The 14284-nt window shown below is 48.5% G+C and overlaps 1 non-coding gene across 1 annotated transcript; it reads left to right on the forward strand.

Annotated features, from left to right (window-relative positions):
• Window positions 1–1975: 1975 nt before the first annotated feature.
• On the forward strand, window positions 1976–2048 carry Trnak-cuu (transfer RNA lysine (anticodon CUU)). Its single transcript has one exon. It is a non-coding gene; the product is annotated as a tRNA-Lys (tRNA).
• Window positions 2049–14284: the final 12236 nt, after the last annotated feature.

Consider the following 14284-nt stretch of genomic DNA (forward strand, 5'->3'; position numbering starts at 1 on the left):
TGGCTTATATTCTTATAAAAGGCACAAGTTATTGTCCGGGATTGGGTAATAACATCGCCGAAACATATCTTTTATGCGACGTATATATTCGAAACGAAGCCGAATTCGTTGTCCACGCTGCGAAATGAAGCCAACCTCTCACTGTGCCAGTATCAGGTCTAAACGAGGCGACAGTAGAATTCATTCGTGCCTGACGTATTTGGAGGTGACAGGGGTGATCGTCGCCGACTCCCGGAAGAGCGGCGACGATGCGCGCAGAACCGCGTCCCCGGTTAGCTCTTGCAAGCGATCGCGTACTCTACGAAAACGCAGCTGCTTTTTAAGAGACCTAAACGTACTCTTTTCTATAGACGTCACCATAACATGTCTTTTTTTTTTTGGGCGCGGAAAGGCGAGCAGAAGCAAAACAGAACCAGAACACTGCACGGGCCCCTATCAGCCACGCAGCGCAAATCCCGTCAACGCCGCGGAGAAGCGGCGGCAGGCGGCGCAGCGATCGCGAAGCTCGAGGCGTATAGGCTTGCCGAACGAGCCATTTACGCTTAAATTTAGGGCACATTCTTTTCATAGCAGTGAGAATGGTGTGTAAAACAGTGGAACTACGAAAGTACACGTAAACATAGAAGTACCGATGCGTGCTGCTGTTGGTACACTGCGCGCACTGTGACCATATTTGTCGAGCGAACACCATGTTTCACGAAACGGTTATTTTCTACCTTACAAAAACAAGCCAGGTAAGAATTCAGCCAAAAACAAAGCAAAGGCCGAAAACGGCCCGCTTGGTATATGGTGGCGCAATCTAGGTTGACTAACGGTAAGCAGGGCTTCGTAGCACACTAGATTTAGCTTGAAGCCCTGTTCTTGTGATGTCATTGCAAACGTCAGGGAAACCGACGATTTGGCAGGAAAATCAAAATTTTAACCAAAATTGATTAATTTTCACTGAATAAAGCATCGTTTGCTTCCGTACAAGCGCTGGGGGCACTATAAAACACGAAATCTTTTGACTAAAACAAACTTGTATTTTGTCTGCATGGCCCCTTTGAGCTTGTTCCAGCCCTGCCGGGCTTCGTTCAAAAATCGGCGCAGCGAAGTGCAGAATATTGACTTATTATGAGGTTTAACGCGCCGACGCTACACAAGCGATGAGGCACGCGGTAGTGAAGGGCTCCGGATTAATTTTGACCACCTGGGGATTTTTAACGTGCGCTGAAATCTAGAACACACAGGCGTTTTCGCTTTTCACCTCGATCAGAAAAGCGGCCACTGCGGCCGCGAATCGAACACGCGTCCTAGGGCTTAGCAGCACACAGCCACTGAGCCACCGCGACGGGTAAAGTGTAGGGTAGGAGGTGTAGAGTAGGAAAATGTTAGGCCAACAAGTGTAAAGATACGTCCTCGCGGAGTGCCGCTGAACGCCATGGTCACGTGAAAAACGCGGGAATCTTCCCGTGTTCCCCCGTCGGAGAGGGCGAGGACCGGTTTCCTCCGCAGCCGCCGTTGCTTATGCGCGTGCGAGCTCCCAGTAGTGTGGCATTCAAAAAGCGGCGGCGTTTTTGAGCGCGCGCAAATGCACGTGCTTATTACACTTTTGAGCTACTTGAATGGTAAATAACCATGCGGCCCCCTCTTCATTCGCTCTGACAGATCGTTCCCTGTTCGTGTTTTGTTCGGTATTTACGGATCGACGCGGAAATTATTTGCCGATAAAGACCATAAACGGGTGGAACGGGTCGTGGAATAAGGCAACAGTGTTACTACTTGCATCCTTGAAATGCGTGGCAATAAGGCTCAGCCCCCGGAGCTTACGTGGCTACCCATTTTGGAGGAATTGTCTTCTTTCGATGTTTATAATAGTTTTCGCCAACCGAAGTTCGGTGAGCGGGTTTTAAACCGACACTGATGCGTTTTAGAACAGCATTGTAGACATTGTAGGGACTGTTTGTTCAATGTGCAATAAAGAAAAAAAAAAAAAGCCCGGCTAGCTCAGTCGGTAGAGCATGAGACTCTTAATCTCAGGGTCGTGGGTTCGAGCCCCACGTTGGGCGCGATTTTTTTTTTTTTGATAGCAGCATTTTAGATGACACTTAAATTCTCGGCATCTTTTACACAAATATATAACTCTGCAGAAAAATACTTTGCTACCTTTTGCTCAAGTTGTGTTTGATGATGCAACCCTAATCACTTCGATTCGATTATCTTCGTCGCCATGTCACTCTATATTTTTTTTTCGGATACGTGAATTGAACGACGTGAGAAGTTGGAGATTCTGTCTACTGAATCCTGCTCTATTCGCCTGTTGTGCGACCGTCGTTCAGTGCTTCAAACAGCGTCTACATTACCCTGATGTAGTCCTGCCCTGTTGCAGATCGTTTGTAAGCAAAAAAAAAAAAAAAATCTAAGCCAGCTTGCACAACCATGCAAGCATGATGTGTTCGTCTCACTAAGCCATGGTTTCTCAAAGTGGGTTCCGCGGAACCTAGGGGTTCCGCAGGCCCCTCCTCAGGGTTCCGCGAGCCACTGATAAATTTTCCCTGGTTCCGCAGTAGCAAAGTCTTATATGGTGAACTTGAGGTGCGATCGATCTAAGGAACCTCCATTACTCACGCCCGAGTGTCAGTAAGCACATCTCGGCGCATAACAGAAACGCGCGAGCTGCGCAATAAATCTCTCCAGCAGCTTGTAGCCAGCCAGACTCCGAAAACGGGCCACGTGGTTAAACTCGGTCTTATATTACCCCCATGCGCATTTCTCCTGTTTGGAGATAGGTGCCGCTGGCGTACGCATTCGCGTAAAGTCTACGGGGGAAAAAAGCGATACCCTTGCTTGCTTTTGAATTTATTGCACGTTAATGTAGCATGAACGGAATGATAAATGGCGGGAGTGGGGGGGGGGGGGGGGGGGGGTGTTCCTTGGCACTTAGCGGAACTTAGCAGGGTTCCCTGGGACCAACATGCTTGAGAACCCCTGCACTAAGCTAAACTTGACGAGCGTCATAGAAGGCACTGATGACCACTTACAGTGTGTACAGTGGAACCTCGCTGACCCGTTTAAAAAAAAAAATATATATATATATATATATATATATAGCGCGAGGGAGAAACGCACTATCCGGGAAAAAGTATGATCTGCCGCAGTAAAAAAATAGCCATCGAGAGGCCAACATGAGCATTTAATGGCCTTTTTCACTTGTACATGTCTGTCAACGTCTGCTGGCGCATGCCGCGGCCCTTTGAGAGCAAGAGCTCCTTTTCTAAACATAGCAGTCTTTTCTCCACACTGGGATTATACTTAGCGTGGAAGTAACTCCGTACCGCTTCCAAGCCGACTACAGCCTGAATGTGGCCGCCGGAGACACCACCTCTTCCTCCCCGTCGTCGCCGCCATCTTTCTCGGAGGCTTTGTCCAGCGCCGGCGGTGCTCCATGGCGTGATTCCGCCACGATTTCTCCCAAGGTTCGTGTTTCGCACATTGGGACGTCGTTATACAGGCGACGTTGGCTAAAGGCAGCCGCGTTACCAAGTCACTCCGGCAAAGCCACCACGGCGACACAGGTGGTCCGACCGCCGCTTGGTGCTCGGCGCTGCTTACTGCGCCGCTCACGCTGAGGGTCGGTCCGCACGCACGTCAGCCCGTTTTTTGTTCACCGCAAAACGTATCATCTGGTCAAAGTTGGATAAAATTTTGAAAATTTTGAAAATTGAGAGTGTAGTAACTGGGAAATCATATGAATCGGGAACGTATCAACGGGGTTCTACCGTGTATCTATGGCACTCGTCAGCAGATCACCAAATCAAACGGAAAGTAAAGTATACAAGTTCTTTATCTGCATAGTGCCCTCTTCAGTTCTCGAATTCTTCATCGTCCGCCACGGACGGGGAGGCCTCGCGTAAAGCTTGCAAGGCCACCTCCCCCCGCTCAGCGTTGCGCACAGAGCTCATGGTAGACACGTCTACGTCGAACCAAAGCCGGTCGCAGACGAAGCCAACGTTTCTAGTAACGTTGGACGGGCAGTCTCTCCGAACTCGACTTCCAGGAATTGTCGCTGAAAGCAGCCGTTCGCGCCGCCTATAAATCCACGGACCTGCCGCTGAAAGTTCACCATGACTCGTAGGCGGGGTCGTTCTGTCGGCGACGCTGTTTTTTCGAGCGCACACTTGCACGCACCCGTTCGGGGTCCTCGGCTCGTTGTCGCCGATGACATTTTCGCCTCGCAGCGCGCTTCCTGATAAGCCGCCTCTTCTTCGGGCGTCCGGATCTTCTTTGGTCGCCCCGTCCCCCATGTGTGCGGCACAGCGTCGGAGAGAGTTCTGCCGCCGTCAAACGTCGCAAGAAAGAGGCGTTTCCTTGTTGAAGCAGCTTCTTTATAAACGAAGTCGCATGCAGAAGAACCAGAAGTAGAGTGAACCAGAAGGAAGAAGAAGCTTACACAGCTAAGCAGGCCGAGCTGCTCGCACTTTTAGCAGAGAAATCTGCTTGGTGGCGGTACTAGCTAGCGAAGTCTGGGCATTATTAGTGCGGCATGTGATGTCAGATGCAGACGACAAATGGCGCTCGCGTTTCCGTTCACTGACGGCGCAACCAATTCTCGCTTGTGATAATATGATCCTTTTCCATTCAAATACTTATGCCTCTACTTTACCCTCCTTACGCCCGATTCTTCGCCAATCCCTCCACGTGGCTGTGGGTCATGCTACAAGGAACATTACGAGACGCACGCTCACGTGCGCTGAGCATTTTCTTGGTATTTTTTTATGTTCTTCGGAGGCGCAATCAAGAGCTCAAACAGCTCTGCTGTTAAAAAAGAGGAAGCGGGTTTTTTTTTTTTTTTCATTCCTTGTCGCTGTGACTACCTTCCTTGCTTCCGTTGTGGCGTTCTTCTTGTTTGGCCGTAGTCCTCACAAGAAGGAGGAAATAAGGCCTTGCGGGAAGGTGTGCGCAGTGTGCGCATGACCATTTGATAGCGTCTTTACTCTCCCATAACGTTGTTTTACTGCGCGGTCTGATAGCGCGACGGCCTATCTTCAGCCAATCATTGACGAAATTAATTGCTGCTACTGCCATTGCTATCGTTGGAGCAGGGGCTCGGCCAAGACGCTAGATGTAAAGCTGACGCCGTTAGACTGCTATTTTCGTCGAAGCCGCGTTAATGATCAAAACTGCATGGCAGCCAGAGGGACGAAAATGCAAGAAACTCCAGGAAGCGCTTGCTTGGGCAGCGTCAAAACCATTTAGTGCAAAGCCGACTTTACAGGGAAGCCATTCCTTTAAAGCAAATTAAGCCAACCATGTCTCCTCGCAAATGCGTGATGCAATAATCTGTGTCCCATCTGTCTACCTGCCACCTACTTCATGCAACCTATCCGTCATGCAATGCTGTGGAATTAAAGGGACAACAGTCGATTAACTAACTTCAAAGGGGCGTGTTTGGAGATAGAGTATGCGCTCTCAGCTAATTCAATATCACTAAAAAAGCCTTAGATACGTTCCCCTTCCTCGTTGTTAGACAGAAGCTGTTTATATAAAAGCATTAAAGAACCTGATTATGTCAGAACGCACGTCCTGTAGCTGCTGCTGGGGACGACATGCGTCATGAACGAGGAAGGCCATTGAACTATTCGCGGTGACGCGCTGAAATTTTCCGTGCACTGCTGAAGCAGTGGGAGCGCGTGGTGTCCAGTTCCAGTCCGATAGGCCAGCTTTGGTTGGTTGAAAGGGCCGACGCTGCTGGCACTACGAATGGGGTCCTGCAATGGGTACACCACTCCGCAATTTTTTTTGCTAATAAAGAAGTTTACTCTCTCTCTCTCTCTCTCTCTCTCTCTCTCTCTCTCTCTCTCTCTCTCTCTCTCTCTCTCTCTCTCTCTCTCTCTCTCTCTCTCTCTCTCTCTCTCTCTCTCAACCAAGGCACCGCCAGCGGTTCCATGTCCCCGACTAGATCGAGCCATGCCGTCCCCAAAAGCTACCCCCTCTCCAGACGAGTGCAACATGGGCTGAAGGAAGACGTTACGGGCGAGAGCGTTGAACCATTCAAGCGAAGGTCACTGTTGGTTCCAACTGCTGCCTCTGCTTTGCCCTGGGTACATGCGCCTCGGTTTAGTTCCGTGTGCCGCAGACACGGCGGGCTGGCTGGGAAATAAGGGCTGCCCGATTCGATAAACTGCTCCATTAATACGATCATGCATGCTTCTTTAATCTGGAGAGAGAAAGAGGGGGAGTTGTTGAAAGAAAAAAAAAGACGTCTAGAGGTCGGCCTGGTGATATAAGCTCAGGCCAACTATTCTGTGTGTGGAAAGGGGGAAAAGGGAGTGGGAAGAGAAGGCTAGGTATTGAGACGATGAGGAATAGATAAGATTATGGCTATAGTGAAAACATGAATGTCTATACCGTATATACAGTTACATTAAGCGCAAGCATACAAGTTACATTACATTACATTAAACACAAGGGTAAAAGTAGCGCCAAAGCAGTAATTGATTTCGTTATGCCGCTATGAAGGGTTGCTTCTATGCGAGAGTCACAGCGAAGGCATGTTGAATAATAAGAAAAGCCTAGCTGGCTCCCACTTGCCTGGTCATTCCAGCACACCCGGTCAGTCAAGAGAGCAAATCAGTTGTGGATTTCGTTCATCATTACAGGGAATCTCTCCAAGCACCGAAAGCAATGAGAAACTATGATTATAGACAGGATTCACGAGAACCTTGCATAGTAGCTAAGCTCGTCCGCCATTTGCTTTGCTTTTGGCCTCTACGCCTCCACGGAAGGCATGTTGAGGTGACGAACGGACATGTGCACATACTGTCGTATTTCTCGCTCGGGTCTTGTCAATCTGCCATGAAATAATGTAAAAAAAGATCACGACAGCGTGTACCGAAAGCCAGTCGTCCCCACTTTCGTCCTTGTTAAAAGTAAGTGGGAGCGCCACGGACAGAAAATGGGTGGCGACGGTTGTGCCCCGCGTTGGCTGGCCCAGAGAAGCTCCGTTTACTCCCCGACGAAACGGACTCAGAAACCCCGTCCCGGTCAATCTGGAAGGGTCAAGCACCTCCGGCTAGCGAAGGCCATGTGCACATCGGCGGCGTTGAGTGGCCGACAACTTGACGAATGACCTGAAGGTCGTTAAGATCGGCATGCCGCTCCCCGTTACGATGCGCTAATTCCTTCTGGGTGGTCGAGAAGGCTAGTTGCCTTAGAGAGAGAGGGAAAAAAAGTAGTGAAAACATGCTCCAGTATCATCACCTCCGGATGTTTCCGGATGTTTGACCTTTGACCTGCGCTCGTCGACCCGTCGAGCTGGGCTTGCTTAAGTATACGAAAGTACGCTTGGCGCGGCTTTTTTTTTTTTTTTTTTTCGGGTACCACACGAAAATTGAATGACGAGCCCAAGGAATCGAGTCAGTGTCATTCTTTCTAAATCGAAACATATCTCCGTAAATTTGCTATCCTCTGCATACGCGCATATGGGTTCATAACAGTGTAGCTATATGCGCAAAAAGCGAAACAGCATGCTCACTTGTTCTGCGTCTTGTAGCAGCAATATATACAGATACGCTGGTTTGTAACTATATGCGTGAGAGTTTCTAATGAGGCTGGATCTTAGCAGCAATAGTGATATCATAAACCAGAAGGGATCAGCCTATAGTACAAGTTCTAAACCGATTAATCAACGTATGTTATAAACTACTGGCGCTTGTTGATATGAGTAAACAACAGCTTAAAGATTTTGGTACGAGCTCTATGGCTCTTTCTAATATATGTGGTCATCAATGCGATAAATACGGAATCAAATGGGCTATTCTTAGGAAACAGTCTATTTCCAGTGGCAAAGAAGCTTGTTTACGTTTTGCTCACTGTCATCGCAGATGCTTCTACGTTTCACGGGCACTGTATATTTTATTCGCTGTCAGTATACTTGTTCACTGTCATTCCATATGCGCTATGCGGGTCATCGCATGACGCTGGTATGGCGATATGGCTTATACGAGTTTTCGTAATAGGCCATGTTTTCCGCAAGAATTAAACCCCGAGCCCATCACTTTTGCAAGCGAGCTAAATTATATCCTGTTACTTACACGGCTTACGCCACAGTTGGTGCATAAAAGACGAAAATGCAATTGCTATGAATATGTGTTACCACATTCTCTTGTAACAGCATACGCCCGTATACTTATGAAAAAAAAAATCATTGATTTTTGTGTTTTTTCTGAAGCCTTCCGTGCTCTCGGTTCTCATCCATAGTCTTTTTGCTCGCTAACATCGTGTCCGTTTTTGGTGCAAAGTGGGCAGATTGAACACAGACTATTTATTATACAGGCTTGCGTCGAATTTCAGGACGGCACAGATGGTTCGTTTGGATCACGTGAGTTCAACCAACAGACTGTCTGAAGAAACTAATCGATATTAAAGCAAGGTGTCGTCTGTTATGTATGGCACACTGCGTTGTTTATGTCGTTACGTTGTCTCCGTTCTGTTGTTCAGACTACCGATGCAAAAGCCATCGTGATATATGTAAAAGAACGGCGTGTCACGCAGTTCGGTTGGCTGAGGCATGAAATGGCGTCGTTCTTTAATGTTATTACGACAGTTGCGGCAACAGACCTCCCTGGTGGGCTCACCCGCCGTGAGGAGGTGGCGCTACGAAGGATTCGCGTCGGCTGCTCTTACACCAGCTGTCACCCACGCCTGGCCCCTGGATCGACAGGCTCCGTTTGGCCGGACATGTCCATTTTGCACCACGTCGGCATCTACCGCAGATACGCACCATCTTCTGTGAACTTGCCATGGCCTCCAACGTTCCCGACAGCAAGTACTACATAGTGTGGGACTCAACCCAGGCCGGCCGCCCGACTACAGACGCTGGCTCTTTGGGCCGTATCACCGGAGCCTTTTAGACTTTCCGAGTGGAAGCTTCCTGTTTACGTACATTTAGACTCACTCGCCCCGCACCGTTTTATGCTGCAGAGCAAACTTTCGCAATAAATAAAAAAAACTGTCTCAACCCGGCCTAAGTCATGCGCGTTTTTATGACAGTGTTTTGTCATTTTATCTGTAGTGTGTGCAGTCGCTACAAGTGTCGGCACCACCGCATTTTTATGACGTCTCTGTGCGAAGTCATTACAACTTAGTTAAAACTATGCTTACACGTATAGGTGCAATAGCTAGCAAAAAAGCTGTTATCATCTTGAGGACTACCAAGAGAGTATCACGGGAATTGGTCCCCTTGGAAAAGGAGCACTCTGACTGGCTATATTAAACGCGTTTCAAAGCAACGAAAGTCTTACGCATTTCCGCGGAATTCTTGAAGCGCGATTTTTTGACACCGTGCTTCAGAAACAGAAGGAGAGGTCTTCAAAACTGTTCGTATGTTCCGTCCTCCAGTGGCATCAGCATCACCATGCGCCTTATCATCATCATTGTCGTCCGGAGCGGATAGCAACAAGATGAAATTAGAATAGTTGCTGTCATCGTCGTTAACATTTCTAGGTCTATTTTCTCATCGTCTGAACCGCTCTTTGAAGTAGTAATCATCCCGACTCCGTAAATGAGTCTTCCAAATCTAAAGCACGTTCGACACTAGCTGCCACTCCAGCGAACTCGGTGAACTTCCAATCCTAGCGTATAATAAGCACTGCCTTTTAATGAGGCCTTCGGATAAAGTTGCTCCCTGTCTCCGCAATTTGTTAATGAGTCGACGGAGCAAATGCGGCCGTTACACGTGGCCGTCCAAGTTTTATAGTAGCGAAGATGTCTGTCGCAACTTCCTTAAATGGTTCAATCATGTTCACCGACGGAGAGCGCTTTTCAGCAAAGACAACTTTTGCGCGCATGCTCTGTAACTCAGTAAAATATCTTGGAAAAAAAATCATGCCACAGTTTAGCCTCTAAGGCGACTGTATCATTGCGAAGAGTTCCCCCTACTTGCCATGATTGGCGAGTTCACCACTCGGAATTCTCAACGCCGCATAATTGGTTTCGGTATAGTTCTGATAAGCAATGAGTTACAAGCACTTCCGGTATTCCACTTTAATATTCCCGTATTGACAGAAGACGGGAATTCCTAATGGTTTTGAAACCACACGGGGAACTCATTAAGACAAGTAAACAATACGCAGCCCAACTCATTACGCCGAGTCGTACTTGCGGCCAATCGTCATATAACATATAATTTGTTTCGGGAAGGTTCACATGACGCACTAACCATTTATGTTATCGTACTCCTCCCAACTATGTACAGGCAGTACACGGGTATTTATAGTTATTTACAACCCCACGGGTAAACCGTATAATCCTGGCAAGTGATTGTAACTAGGCGTCATGTCCACTAATATTTTTTTCCAAGATACCTACATTAGACTGAGAGACGCAAAGCATTCTCTAGAAAGTCTGCTTTGCCCCAAAGCTCGTTCTGCGCTTATGGTCACTATATCCAACGAATCATTAGATCTAAGGAGTCAGGACATCCATTAGGTCACGCGATGCCCCAGACAGAAGGTCCAACGAGTCAGGATATTCATCCGAGTCACTATAGAACCGACGCGGTACTAGATCCAACGACTCGTTGCAACCAACGGAAGAACCACGCGTGCTTGCCTTTTTTGGGGTTGGGTGCTCATTTTGCTTATCGGTTTACTTTTATTTTACTAGCCTCCACGAATAACTGGTTCATGAACTACTTGCGCTCTCTAGATGCCTGAGTGTGAAGGCAAGAAAGAATTGGCTGCAAGATTTTGTCGCCATACAAGTGGTATTGATTTTGTACGCGCCCCAGTTAAGTCTCAACCGTGAATTAGATACGCGTACATCTCGTTGTGTAGGCGGAGACGATTGCCCCATGGTGGGTAGCGGCACACGGCTTCACTGTAAAAAAGGATAATTCAGCAAGCAACGCACAACGGGCTTGTTGGTACATAGTTTGATAACAGCGCTAGGAGAGCACACAGAGGAGGCGACACGAGACTGGACGCTGACTAACAATTAAATACGCGGTTCTTATTCAGCGCCCAGTCTCGTGTCGCCTACTCTGTGATCAAACTAAGCATACAAAACGTTTGCGAAAAAGTTGGCTTCACCGTGCAGCATCTCCTGCATGCGGGTAGGTCAAAGCTATTGGTGGGTAGCGTCATACAACTTCGCTGTAAAAGAGAGTCATTCAGAAACGGTCCGCACTGAAAGTGAGAGTCTATTGCACGTGTGCGGCGTGCAGACCCCTGCAGAAAAAGTCGCCGCACGCGCACATAAAGAGGCCATACGCGCGCGTCCCTCGTATAACGGCGCATGTACACACACGCGTACCAAGGCCACGATATATAGAGCGCCGCTGGGAAGCGCATGTCGTTTGTGGGTGAACGTAAACCGCGGACCTGGTTGTTCGGCAGCGCTCAAACGGGTCCGAGGGGAACTTATATCTCCGCGCGAGATGCCTGGCTCGGGGTGTACGTCTCTGCCGCGGCAGGCATTGGTCGTTGAAAGCGCCGTCTTTGCTGCTCTCCTAGCGTTGTAGGGAGCGGCGGGGCCCGGACCCATAGCCGGCGGCGAAGTGCTGAGGGTGCGGCGAGATCAGAGCCGCCAGGGACAGCCGTAAACGCCGCGCCGCGCACATGCCGGCCTGAGATGGCAGAAATTAAAAATGCTTCCAGTCATAATTCGGCCTCTCGCGAGCTTATGGATCGGAAGGAGAGTTCGGGTGGTGGGGCACATGCATCCGGTTACCATTCGTGAGGGCGGGCGGCGTAGAAGAGGATGGGGAGCTTTTGAAACCTTTTTGTTTTCGTTTATTCTTCTTACACTTGTTCAGCAACGGGATGGGAGCAGCCGCAGAGTTGCCGTCGGGCGGCGACAGCCACCGCCTTGACTCTGCAACACTAGGCACTGAAAAAAAAAAAAAAAAAACCTTTTTCTCATAAAGGTATCCTTAAACTACTCTGAGGGGGGTGATAGTTTTCCACGGCTCGACGAAAGGGTGACAATCCACGAAATAATTCAAACACGGCACCATGTAACACATAGGTATATACTAGGAACTAGAATTTTAATTAAGTGGGTCGCTAAATAAATACCAAATTGAATATTAAAAAAAAAAAAAACCCGCCGCGGTGGCTCAGTGGCTAAGGCGTAGCGCTGCTGAGCACGAGGTCGCGGGTTCGATTCCCGGCCGCGGCGGCCGCTTTTCTGATGGAGGCGAAAAGCAAAAACGCCCGTGTGTACGAGATTTCGGCGCACGATAAAGATCCCCAGGTGGTCAAAATTAATCCGGAGCCCTCCACTACGGCGCGCCTCATCGCCTGCGTTGCGTCGGCGCGTTAAACCCTACAATCATCATCGAATATAAAAAAAATTCAGGGAAGCTTACACTCATGCGCAAGACTTAAATGGTGGAGCTGTTGTAGGTGAACATTGCCGGACACAGGGCGGTCCCAGAGATTGTTTTTTTTTTTTTTTTTTTTTTGGGGGGGGGGCGAGTTCTTTCTCTCTTTTTGGGGAGGAAGGGGGGGGGGTGCGAATAAAGAACCGCTCCCCTTTTTGCACCAGTTCTGGGGAGGAGGTGATAACCATGCCGACGTGTGCGCCTATGCCGTGTAACCTGCTTGCGCACAAATCACTTACCGACACAGTGGTTTTTGGCCCCCTTAGGCGGTACAACGGCTGGCTATTTCTGACGGTGGCAACACGGTTGCGACCTCGCATGAGTGGGATGCTTAAAAAAAGAAAAAGAAGCTGAGGACCTCTTTGAGGGGGGGGAGAGGGGGCGGTCGATCGCCCCATTTGCTTCCCCCTTGGGACCGCCACTGGCCGGACACACATATAGTTAAGTTTCCGCATTATTGTTTATTTGCATAGCTGCGGTGCTAGTAATCGTCGTCATATGCATCGAAAAGGTCGTTGTCTTCGCGGTGAGTAGTGGATGCCAAGTCATCCTCAGCATTGTTGACTTCCACCAGCTCAACTGGTGAAGCTTGGGCCAAGTCGCGCAAGGCTTGAACCCTAGCGAAGCTGCAGGATTTCTTTATACATCCGAACTGAAGGACACATCACCACGCATTTGTAAAAGTTTGAAATTGTTTATTTACCTGTTCCCTCGTTGCTTTGCACTATGATAGTAGAAGTCATCATCGTTCGCATCGATATCGTCGTGTTCCTCATGCCAAGCATTACATGCGTGGCAGTGCTTGACGACAGCGCTGGAGGAGTTTTCTTCTTTTTCTTTTTTGCTAAAGCCACTGCGCGTTCCAGGAACGCTCGGCGGTCAGCGCGAGGCACGCGCTCACGAGGGCTCCACGTTCTCTTGGTATTTTTCCCCTCAACAGGGAACTTGCGGCTTGTACATCCGCTCCGCTGTTAATATGTATCAAATGAACACAACGGAACCTTGCTTTTCACTTCCTTCGGCGCATGAAATGAAGCCAATTTTTGTGTCGGGATGTAGCTGTACCTGCTTTAGGTTGTCGCAGATGTTGTTGTTGAATAATGTCTGTTCTGAATGTTTTCACACTGAAGAAGACAGCACGCCACGTGGACTGGCATGTAAGCCGTCTTATTGGGAGTTGCAAAGTACGTAAGCAACAATTATGTAGATACTGCGCTTGCCAGGCGCAGAACAGTAAAAAAATAATAATAATAAAAATTCTAATAACCCAAGTGGTTAAAACAAGCACCGATTTTTTTTTTTTGAGACTCGAAAAGATTAAACTCGAAGTGCTTCTCAGAGCTGGGCGCACTGCTCGCTGAACAGAGAACAAGCTTTTAGGGTTTCCATTAAGAATACCATCCCATTCGCAATGTTTCAGATGGACGTACTTTGTAATCAAGGATAAAGTAAATATAGGGATCTGCAGTAGGCAGAAATGCAGTCACCGGCAAACTTACCAGGTTCGTGAAGTAATGTGACAACGACTCAAGCCTACGCAGGCGAACTTCGCTCCCATGTACGTTTTCATATATGAGGACCTTAACCCAGTTAAGAGAGAAAACCGTTTTGCAACCGCAAGGCGATTAGGTGTAGGTTACGGAGTAATAATGTCTCATAGGGTCTCGAGCTGGGATTCCTGCAAACCCCTTTTCGCCCAGCTTTATCCCCCAATAAGAAGCACAGCGCTTCAGCCTACTGTTTTGACCGCAAATTGTTTTGTTATCGGCACATTTTCAGAGCAAAATCAAGTTTAGACCCATTTTTTACCCATAAAAACGTCGCTATTATAGTAATGATATGAAGTACCCGGTTTCGCGCAAGAAACGAAAGACCTTGGTCCCCATTTCCGCGGCAAGACAGTGCAAGCGGAATCTCCAA

Source organism: Haemaphysalis longicornis, unplaced genomic scaffold (assembly GCF_048455015.1).
Source record: "Haemaphysalis longicornis isolate Haplotype H1 unplaced genomic scaffold, Haemaphysalis longicornis Haplotype H1 scaffold_2, whole genome shotgun sequence".
In the NCBI taxonomy this organism is placed as follows: Eukaryota; Metazoa; Arthropoda; class Arachnida; order Ixodida; family Ixodidae; genus Haemaphysalis; species Haemaphysalis longicornis.